Source organism: Rutidosis leptorrhynchoides, chromosome 8 (assembly GCF_046630445.1).
Source record: "Rutidosis leptorrhynchoides isolate AG116_Rl617_1_P2 chromosome 8, CSIRO_AGI_Rlap_v1, whole genome shotgun sequence".
In the NCBI taxonomy this organism is placed as follows: Eukaryota; Viridiplantae; Streptophyta; class Magnoliopsida; order Asterales; family Asteraceae; genus Rutidosis; species Rutidosis leptorrhynchoides.
Window position 1 is genome coordinate 235,680,749 of NC_092340.1, and position 12,073 is coordinate 235,692,821.

Here is a 12,073-nt window from a genome sequence, read left to right on the forward strand (position 1 = left end):
TCATATTTATATAGCTATCTTATTTTGTGTTATAAAATTTTAACAACAAGAACATAGTTTGAGTGATTTCAAACTTGTTCGCAAACTAAATAGATCCTTCTAATTTGATTTTAAAAAAAAACACTTCAAGACCTGTAATATATCATATTATGACAAAATCGGATTAATCATATCTTGGCTAATTAACATAATATTTAATATATATTTACCTATGATTTTATTTTATATATTTCAGGACCACCCGTAAACAACACGAGAAGATTAATCATAAGACCTCATGATTGTACGCAACACGTCATTTGACAACACGGTACTTTATGTACGCAACACGTCATTTGACAACATGGTACCATGGGTCAAGATTAATTCTGATCAACACGGATATGATGGGGTCTTTATTTATTTTATTTAAGCAACTAATTGTGGACCACTAACGTCGGACTGCTAACTACGGACTAAGAAAATATTAAAAGTATTAAAAGTATATATATATATATATATATATATATATATATATATATATATATATATATATATATATATATATATATATATATATGTAACGATTACTTGAAAAGAAAATATGTTGATATATTATATATATGGTTAGGTTCGTGATATCTATCGGAGACCAAGTCGAGTTAAATACCTTCAAGACAAAAGTGAGTATATAGTCCCACTTTTAAACTCTAAATATTTCGGGATGAGAATACATGCATTTTATGATTTACGTTATGGACACAAGTGATTAAAAATATATATTCTACGTTGAGTTGTACCACTGGCATACTTCCCTGTAACTTGGTAACTACTATTTACATGAGGTATTGTAAACGCGAATCCTGTTGATAGATCTATCGGGCCTGACAACCCCAACCGGACTGGACGACCAGTATTCAATGGTTGCACAGTACTTCATTTCGGTGACTACACTTGGTACGGTGTAGTAAGATTTCATAATAAAGGGAATATGCGACGTTGATTAAATGTTAAGTATGGTTATCAAGTGCTCAACAACTTAGAATATTTTTATTAAAACGTTTATATATGAAATCTTGTGGTCTATATTCATAACGCTGCCGGCTTTAAACCTATATCTCACCAACTTTATGTTGATGTTTTAAGCATGTTTATTCTCAGGTGATAACTAAAAGCTTCTGCTGCAACATGTTGAATTTAAGCAAGATCTTGAGTATGCATATTTGTATCAAAAATAAAACTGCATATCGGAGGATTTGTAATGTAAAATATGTTGGAGGTCGTATTGTTATTATCACATGTAAAGTTTGTAAGTCTAAGATTATCGCTAAACGATAATCATTATTAAGTTGTTTAAACCTTGTATTTGTAATAAAAGCTATGGTTTGTATTGTAAAAACGAATGCAGTTTTTGAAAAATGTCGCATATAGAGGTCAATTCCTCGCGATGAAATCATATGTTATTGTATTCGTCCTTATGGTTAAGGTCGGGTTATGACATGTGGTATCAGAGCGTTGGTCTTAGAGAACCAGAGAATTTGCATTAGTGTGTCTTATCGAGTTTGTTAGGATGCATTAGTGAGTCTGGACTTTGACCGTGTTTGATTTCGAAAACTATTGCTTATCCTTGTTGGTTAAAAATTAATATGTAAATATTATGTGGTATTAACGTGCTAGTTGTTATGTGATAGATGTCTGGCTTAGAACTTATTATCACATTCAGCGACTCCGAACCAGACTCTTCAGATGGTGTTCCAGTCATTAATCTATCTGATGATGAAAACGATACCTTTGGGGAAGACTCACAAGTTCCGGATGAATCAATTGAAGAGGAACCGGAAAGTGATCCTGAGGAGGAAGAAATACAGGAAATTACGAAAGACAAGTTCGAACGAGGAAAGAAACGAAAGGCTACTGAAATGGAAAATCTAAATCCCGAGTCTAGAGCGGATGTTGTGGCATCAACTCCACCAGATACTTCCACACCTACTCCCGCTATTCCTATTAGTTCTATCCCGGCATCCAGTTCTTTGGTTCCTCAGCCAAAACGCAGGGAGATAACCAGGATAACCTTTAAGCGATTTCTTTGAACACAAACGCTTTGGGTTAAATGATGCACTGTTGTTTTAAACCATGGGATCATATAATGTTTTGTATAATATTACTAGTGTGGTTTGCATAATGTTTGATGTAAGATAAGCATATGTAAAATAGTGAAGTGTGAAATGCAATAATTTTCCATGGTTAAGCATTATTTGGGTGGTAGTAATTGATTTTCGTACTAAGCTATTAAGTATGAACTTTAACGGGTAGGTACTACCCTAGATATAATTATAAAACGCTAATAAGAAGAAAAGGCTTTTATAATAATAACTGGTTCATATTATTAATAAGCTACAATGTACTGTAAATACATACTACATCTATAATATTCCATGTGAATAATTATTTTTTTTCATTCTTGTTGAAGATTATGGCGCGATTGAACCAAATGACGGAACAAGAAATCCAGGAACTCATCAATCAACGAGTGAACGATAGAATGTTATGGGTCGAGGCTGCAAGAGGTGCTGCAGTTAACCCAAATCCTCGTGTGGGGTGCACTTACAAAACTTTTCAAGGTTGCAAGCCCTCATCATTCAGTGGAACAGAAGGACCGGTTGGTTTAACCCGGTGGATCGAAAAGATTGAGTCTGTGTTTAAAATCAGTGGTTGTATTGAGAAGGACATGACCAAGTATGCATCGTGCACCCTACAAGATAGTGCACTCACGTGGTGGAAAAACTATGTGAAGGCCGTAGGAGGAGATTTAGCTTATGATACTCCTTGGGAAGAATTCAAAACAATGCTAATCAATGAATATTGTCCAAGGAACGAGGTTAGGAAGTTGGAAGCTGAATTACGAAGCCTGAAAGCTGTTGGTACTGAACTCACCACCTAAAATCAGCGATTCATGGAATTAGCTTTGTTATGTCCCGAATTGGTACCAACCGAAGAACGGAAGATTGAACTGTACAAAGACGATTTGCCTAAAAAGGTCAAGGCAAATGTTACAGCATCCAAACCCAAGACTATTCATGAAGCTATCACCATGGCGAACAAGTTGATGGACCAGATTATTCTGGATAAGAACACCGATGTCAAGACATCGGGAAACAAAAGAAAGTGGGAAGGTAATCATCAACAATCCAACAAGAAACAAGAAACCATGCAAGGTGCGGGTAGCGGTTCGAACTCAGGTTACAAGGGACGAAATCCTTTATGTAACAGATGCCACAAACATCACTCTGGTTATTGTAATGTGGTGTGCAACAATTGTAATCGAAAAGGTCATCTTGCTGAAGATTGTAGGGTTCCCGCTACAAATACAAACGGTACCAAGACTCCTGCCACCAATGCAAATAGAACTGCCTTGGCCACTGTTACTTGTTATGGGTGTGGGAAACAGGGTCATTATAAGAGTCAGTGCCCGAATCCAGAGAAGAATAACGGATCTGCACGTGGAAGAGCATTTGTTATTAATGCTAGGGAGGCGTATGAAGACCTGGAGCTTGTTACGGGTACGTTTACCATTAATAACTTATCCGCATCTATTACATTTGATACTGGTTCCGATAGAAGTTACGTGTGTAGAGACTTTCACGCTAAATTGAATTGTTCATCATTACCTCTAGATGCTAAGTACATGATTGAGTTAGCTAATGGTAAACTAATTAAAGCCGATAAAATTTGCCGTGATTGTAAAATAAATTTAGCCGGAGAAACATTTAAGATTGATTTGATACCCGTAGAATTAGGAAGTTTTGATGTAATAGTCGGCATGGACTGGATGTCCAAAATAGGAGCTGAAGTTGTGTGCGCCATGAAGGCAATTCGCATTCCTCGTAAGGATAGAACGCCATTAATGATTTATGGAGAGAAGGGTAACTCAAAGCTAAAACTCATTAGTTGTTTGAAAGCTCAAAAGTGCTTGAAGAAAGGGTGCTATGCTATCCTAGCACATGTTAATAAAGTTGAAACGAAGGAAAAAGTAAAGAGCATCAACGACGTGCCTGTGGCAAGAGATTTTCCTGAAGTATTTCCGGAAGAGTTGCCGGGATTACCTCCATTTAGATCTGTAGAATTTCAAATAGATCTAGTACCAGGAGCTGCACCAGTGGCTCGTGCTCCATATAGACTTGCACCATCTGAGATGAAAGAGTTACAAAGCCAGTTACAAGAATTACTGGACCGCGGTTTCATTCGACCGAGCACTTCACCGTGGGGAGCTCCGATTTTATTCGTCAAAAAGAAAGATGGATCTTTCCGAATGTGTATATATTATCATGAATTAAATAAGTTAACTATCAAGAATCGGTATCCACTACCGAGAATTGATGACTTATTTGATCAATTACAAGGATCATGTGTGTACTCAAAAATCGACTTAAGATCGGGCTATCATCAATTACGTGTCAAAGAAGAAGATATTCCGAAAACTGCTTTTCGGACACGCTACGGTCATTATGAATTTTTGGTCATGCCGTTTGGGTTGACTAATGCGCCAGCTGTATTCATGGACCTCATGAATCGAGTTTGTAGTCCGTATTTAGATAAGTTTGTTATCGTTTTCATTGACGATATTCTTATCTATTCCAAGAGTGAGCAAGAGCATGAGCAGCATTTAAGGTTGGTATTAGAATTGTTAAAAAAAGAACAGTTATACGCCAAATTTTCTAAGTGTGCATTTTGGTTGAAGGAAGTGCAATTTCTTGGCCACGTTGTTAGTAGCAAAGGAATTCAGGTTGATCCAGCTAAAATTGAGGCCATTGAAAAATGGGAGACTCCTAAGACACCAACGCAGATACGCCAATTTTTGGGTTTAGCCGGTTATTATAGAAGGTTTATTCAAGATTTTTCCCGAATAGCTAAACCATTGACAGCGTTAACACAAAAAGGGAAGAAGTACGAATGGACCGTTGAGCAGGAGAGTGCATTTCAATTACTCAAGAAGAAGTTGACCACGACACCTATTTTATCGTTACCTGAAGGGAACGATGATTTTGAGATATATTGTGACGCTTCGCGACAAGGTTTTGGTTGCGTCCTTATGCAACGAAAGAAAGTTATTGCATACGCATCTCGACAATTGAAGATTCACGAGCGGAATTATACGACGCATGATCTAGAATTGGGGGCAGTAGTGTTTGCATTGAAGATATGGAGACACTATTTATATGGAGTTAAATGCACTGTGTTTACTGATCATAAAAGCCTTCAACATATTTTCGATCAGAAACAGCTGAACATGAGGCAACGTAGGTGGGTCGAGCTGATAAACGACTATGATTGTGAGATTCGCTATCATCCCGGGAAAGCGAATGTAGTAGCCGACGCTCTAAGCAGAAAGGAACGGGAACCAATTTGAGTACGAGCAATGAACATAAAAATTCGCATGAATCTCAACTCACAAATCAAAGAGGCTCAACGAGAAGCTCTTACTAAAGAAAACATAGGAAATGAAATAATGAAGAAGTATGAGAAGCAACTCGTTATGCGGGAAGACGGAATTCGATATTTTGCAAACCGTATTTGGGTACCGAAGTTGGGTGGATTAAGGAAGTTGATATTGAATGAGGCACATAAGACAAGATACTCGATACATCCTGGAGTTGGAAAGATGTATCAAGATCTTAAGACGCATTATTGGTGGCCTAATTTAAAGACAGATGTTGCAACATATGTTGGGGAATGTTTAACTTGTTCCAAAGTCAAAGCAGAACATTAGAAGCTGTCAGGGTTACTTCAACAACCAGAAATCCCAGAATGGAAATGGGATGGTATTACCATGGATTTCATCACAAAGTTACCTAAGACTGCCTGGGGTTATGACACCATTTGGGTAATAGTTGATCGTCTCACCAAATCTGCACATTTCTTGCCTATAAAGGAAACGGATAGAATGGAGAAACTATTACGATTATACATAAAGGAAATTGTTTCAATGCATGGAATACCTATTTCCATTATATCCGATCGTGATAGTAGATTTACATCAAAGTTTTGGCAATCACTACAGGAGGCCCTGGGAACCCGTTTGGATATGAGCACCGCATACCATCCGCAAACTGACGGGCAGAGTGAAAGAACAATTCAGACTCTTGAAGACATGCTCAGGGCATGTGTGATCGATTTTGGAAATGGATGGGATAAATATCTACCATTAGCAGAATTCTCGTATAATAATAGTTATCATGCGAGCATTAAAGCTGCACCATTCGAAGCACTGTATGGAAGGAAGTGTAGATCCCCTATCTGTTGGAATGAAGTAGGAGATCGACAATTAACTGGTCCCGAGATCATCCATGAAACTACTGAGAAGATAGTGCAAATCAAGGAGAGATTGAAAACAGCCCGTAGTTGCCAAAAGAGCTACGCCGATGTCCGAAGGAAACCATTAGAGTTTCAGATCGGTGACATGGTTATGCTAAAGGTGTCACCTTGGAAAGGTGTAATACGTTTTGGAAAAAGGGGTAAACTGAACCCAAGGTATGTAGGCGCGTTCAAGATCATCGAACGTATCGGACCGGTAGCTTATCGACTCGAGTTACCACAACAACTCACCGGGGTACATAATTCATTTCACGTCTCAAACCTCAAGAAATGTCTTGCAAAGGAAGATCTCACCATTCCTCTTGAAGAAATCCAAGTCGATGAGAAACTACAATTCATAGAAGAACCAGTCGAAATCATGGACCGTGAAGTTAAACGGCTCAAGCAGAGCAACATACCAATCGTTAAGGTTCGTTGGAATGCTCGGAGGGGTCCCGAGTTTACTTGGGAACGAGAGGATCAGATGAAACAAAAGTATCCACATTTGTTTCCGGACAACGCAAAATAGGTACAACTTTAAAATTTCGGGACGAAATTTATTTAACGGGTAGGTACTGTAACGACCCGGATTTTTCCGATCGTTTTATACTTATGAGATTAATATTTACATAAAATAAACCTTACCAACATGATAAGCAATCCAAACTGTTGAGACTTACGTTTTTGAAAAGAGTTTCACACAACGTTTGACCGTCCAATTTGACCGATGATATCACGAACTATATAACACACGATAATTATACGATTATGTATATGTACATATCTATACATATTTAACATGATTTAAGGATGGTTTAACATTTCATTGTGAACTAACAACAATGAGTTATAAGTATACTTTGCGACCACTAACTTAAGTTATCAAAACGATAACTATATGTAACATTCTTTGACATATATACTTACAATATATAATGTGTTGGTGATCTATGTCACCAATATGATTTAAGTGTAATACGATTAAATTGTAACCAAAATAATCTTGATAAATATCGAACAAGTTTGGGGAAGTGTGGAGTGCACACTTGTTTGAACTTATCTTGATTATGACAGGGGTTCGGGGGCAGCGCCCCCGATAATCGGGGTCCAAGGGGTGGCAACCCCTGGCGGCGTCCAAGGGGCAGAGCCCCTGGCTGGGGTCGAGCTGCCAGGTCAGCTTGGAAATTTTTTTTTGGGCTAACATTGCTTTATTAAAAATGTCTTAAAATTTTATTTTGGCCCGGTTTGACCCAAAAATAAAAGCCCAGTTTTGAGCCTCTTTTACAGTTATAAACCCGTCCATATTTGAATTCTCGTTCCGATTCCTCAAAATTTCTACAAGTATATCTAGGGTATATGTAACCGTATCATACCCCGCTTCTATACGTATTTACTATTGGTATATACTAACAATAAACTTCAATGATCAGCCACTAGACATGATGTTACATGTGGGAACCAGCCATTTAACCTCATGTGTGACTTTTGTGCAAGAAAACAAACTAAATCTCCTATATATCCATCCCATAATCATGCTATTTTGCACACACACACACATACAATTTCATTTCCAATTTTCTTTCAAGTTAATTCACTCCATAATCTCTCTTCATTTACCTACTCAAGAACGTATCAATATAGTCATCCGATTTCAAGGAGATTACTTCCAATCTTTCAATCCCACTCCACCACTCTTTTGATTCCAAGATTTTTCTTAACTTTTCCAGTAGCTTTGTCCAAGTAACTTGAGGTAGTAACCTTATTCATAACCTTATTCGATTCATATTTATATAGCTATCTTATTTTGTGTTATAAAATTTTAACAACACGAACATAGTTTGAGTGATTTCAAACTTGTTCGCAAACTAAATAGATCCTTCTAATTTGATTTTAAAAAAAAACACTTCAAGACCTGTAATATATCATATTATGACCAAATCGGATTAATCATATCTTGGCTAATTAACATAATATTTAATATATATTTACTTATGATTTTATTTTATATATTTCAGGACCACCCGTAAACAACACGAGAAGATTAATCATAAGACCTCATGATTGTACGCAACACGTCATTTGACAACACGGTACTTTATGTACGCAACACGTCATTTGACAACATGGTACCATGGGTCAAGATTAATTCTGATCAACACGGATATGATGGGGTCTTTATTTATTTTATTTAAGCAACTAATTGTGGACCACTAACATCGGACTGCTAACTACGGACTAAGAAAATATTAAAAGTATATATATATATATATATATATATATATATATATATATATATATATATATATATATATATATATATATATATATATATATATATATATATATATATATATGTAACGATTACTTGAAAAGAAAATATGTTGATATATTATATATATGGTTAGGTTCGTGATATCTATCGGAGACCAAGTCGAGTTAAATACCTTCAAGACAAAAGTGAGTATATAGTCCCACTTTTAAACTCTAAATATTTCGGGATGAGAATACATGCATTTTATGATTTACGTTATGGACACAAGTGATTAAAAATATATATTCTACGTTGAGTTGTACCACTGGCATACTTCCCTGTAACTTGGTAACTACTATTTACATGAGGTATTGTAAACGTGAATCCTGTTGATAGATCTATCGGGCCTGACAACCCCAACCGGACTGGACGACCAGTATTCAACGGTTGCACAGTACTTCATTTCGGTGACTACACTTGGTACGGTGTAGTAAGATTTCATAATAAAGGGAATATGCGACGTTGATTAAATGTTAAGTATGGTTATCAAGTGCTCAACAACTTAGAATATTTTTATTAAAACGTTTATATATGAAATCTTGTGGTCTATATTCATAACGCTGCCGGCTTTAAACCTATATCTCACCAACTTTATGTTGACGTTTTAAGCATGTTTATTCTCAGGTGATAACTAAAAGTTTCCGCTGTAACATGTTGAATTTAAGCAAGATCTTGAGTATGCATATTTATGTCAAAAATAAAACTGCATATCGGAGGATTTGTAATGTAAAATATGTTGGAGGTCGTATTGTTATTATCACATGTAAAGTTTGTAAGTCTAAGATTATCGCTAAACGATAATCATTATTAAGTTGTTTAAACCTTGTATTTGTAATAAAAGCTATGGTTTGTATTGTAAAAACGAATGCAGTTTTTGAAAAATGTCGCATATAGAGGTCAATACCTCGCGATGAAATCATATGTTATTGTATTCGTCCTTATGGTTAAGGTCGGGTTATGACATGTTGACACGGAGCAAGAGGTCGTGGGTTCGATTCTAGGATTGGACAGTTATTTTTTTTTTATGCTTCAACAAAGGTAGATTTCTTTTTATTATTATTATTATTATTATTATTATTATTATTATTATTATTATTATTATTATTATTATTATTATTATTATTATTATTATCAAATAAATATTAGATACACAAAATACATTTGATACATAATATAATTATACTAGTATTACATAAGATTATAGAATGAACATATTGACCTTAATTATATAAATGTTACCTATAACAAATTACTGATTTTTGTTATAATACTAACGACTTGTATACATATATTAATATAACTTTATGTATAAATATTAATTATTTTACAAAATAAGTATATGTAACACGTAATTCAAAAGTAAAGATATATATATATATATATATATATATATATATATATATATATATATATATATATATATATATATATATATATATATATATATATATATATATATATCTTAAATAGAATTGAGTATGATTATAATTAAAATACTTAAATAAATATCATATAATTAATAAATGAAATTATGTGATTATATGTGTTAATATATATATAAATGATATAGGTTCGTGAATCCGAGGCCAACCTTACACTTGTTCATAGATGTTATATGTATTTTTACTACAAAATACAGTATGGTGAGTTTCATTTGCTCCCTCTTTAAATGCTTTTGCAATATATATATTTTTGGGACTGAGAATACATGCGCTGCTTTTATAAATGCTTTACGAGATAGACACAAGTAATCGAAACTACATTCTATGGTTGGATTATCTAATCGAATATGCCCTTTTTATTAAGTATGGTAATCTAAGAATTAGGGAACAGACACCCTAATTGACGCGAACTCTAAAGATAGATCTATCGGGCCCAACGAGCCCCATCCAAAGTACCGGATGCTTTAGTACTTCGAAATTTATATCATGTCCGAAGGAGGATCCTGGAATGATGGGGATATTCTTATATACATACTGTGAATGTCGGTTACCAGGTGTTCAATCCATATGAATGATATTTTTGTCTCTATGCATGGGACGTATGTTTATGAGAAATGGAAATATGAAATCTTGTGGTCTATTAAATTTATGAAATGATTATTTATGTTAAACTAATGAACTCACCAACCTTTTGGTTGACACTTTAAAGCATGTTTATTCTCAGGTATGAAAGAAATCTTCCGCTGTGCTTTTGCTCATCTTAGAGATATTAATTGGAGTCATTCATGACATATTTCAAAAGACGTTGCATTCAAGTCATTGAGTTCATCAAGATTATTATTAAGTCAATTATAGTAAGATATATTATGAAATGGTGTGCATGTCATCAACCTTATATGTAATGAAAGATTGTGTTTTCAAAAACGAATGCAATGTTTGTAAAATGTATCATATAGAGGTCGAGTACCTCGCGATGTAATCAACTGATGTGAATCGTTATAATCAATATGGACTTCGTCCGGATGGATTAGGTCGGGTCCTTTCAGTTGGTATCAGAGCGGTGCTCTTAGCGAACCATGTCTTGCATTAGTGTGTCTAACTGATAGTTGTTAAGATGCATTAGTGAGTCTGGACTTCGACCGTGTCTGCATGTCAAAAGTTTTGCTTATCATTTCGTGTCAAAAATTACCCGCTTATCATCCTTAGGAAATTACCTGCTTATCATTCTTAGTCTAGACACGTCTTACTGCCTCTATTGCATAGACAGTGTATAGATAAATTCATATCTTAGCGTATCTGTTATTGTTACCTTTGTCTGACAGTTTTCGTAGATTCCTCCGTAACTTATGGGATTTTAGTATTATATATGCATATGTAAATTATGTATTGCAGGGTACTAATCTACATCCTATAATCTATTTCTTATCGAAAATCCTTAATCTAATCATACGAGATGAATCCCTCCACCAGTTCGAGTCCCTCAGATTTCGATAGCTACTCCGATAGTTATTCCGACAGCTATTCCGACATGGATAATCACCTAAGCTCCGAAAGCAGTGTCACTAGAATGTATCAACCAATCAGCCATCCCCAATTCATCTGATGGGTTTGTAGTCAACTTAATCAATGGAGACGCGAAAACGGCGATCCTTTCCACCAACCGAATTGCCCTCTTGGCAAAGAACCTGAAGTACTTACCGGCGAACCTGTTCGTAACACCATTTTCTCTCTCATTTCCAGAGTATCTCGCCACGACTATATCACAAGCCAGATTCAAAATCTTATTCATTCGCTCGTTCACACCGACAATCATCCCGGAGTAATAAAGTCAATGAGTTTCGCGCCCGAGTTGTAGCCTTGGAAAATATGGTGCAAAATGTACCAGCTTCAACAACATCAACGGCATCAACTGTACCACCAGCAACAACACAAACCACAACAACACACGCCTCAACATCTCATTCTGTACCTCGAGTATAATCATCGTTCA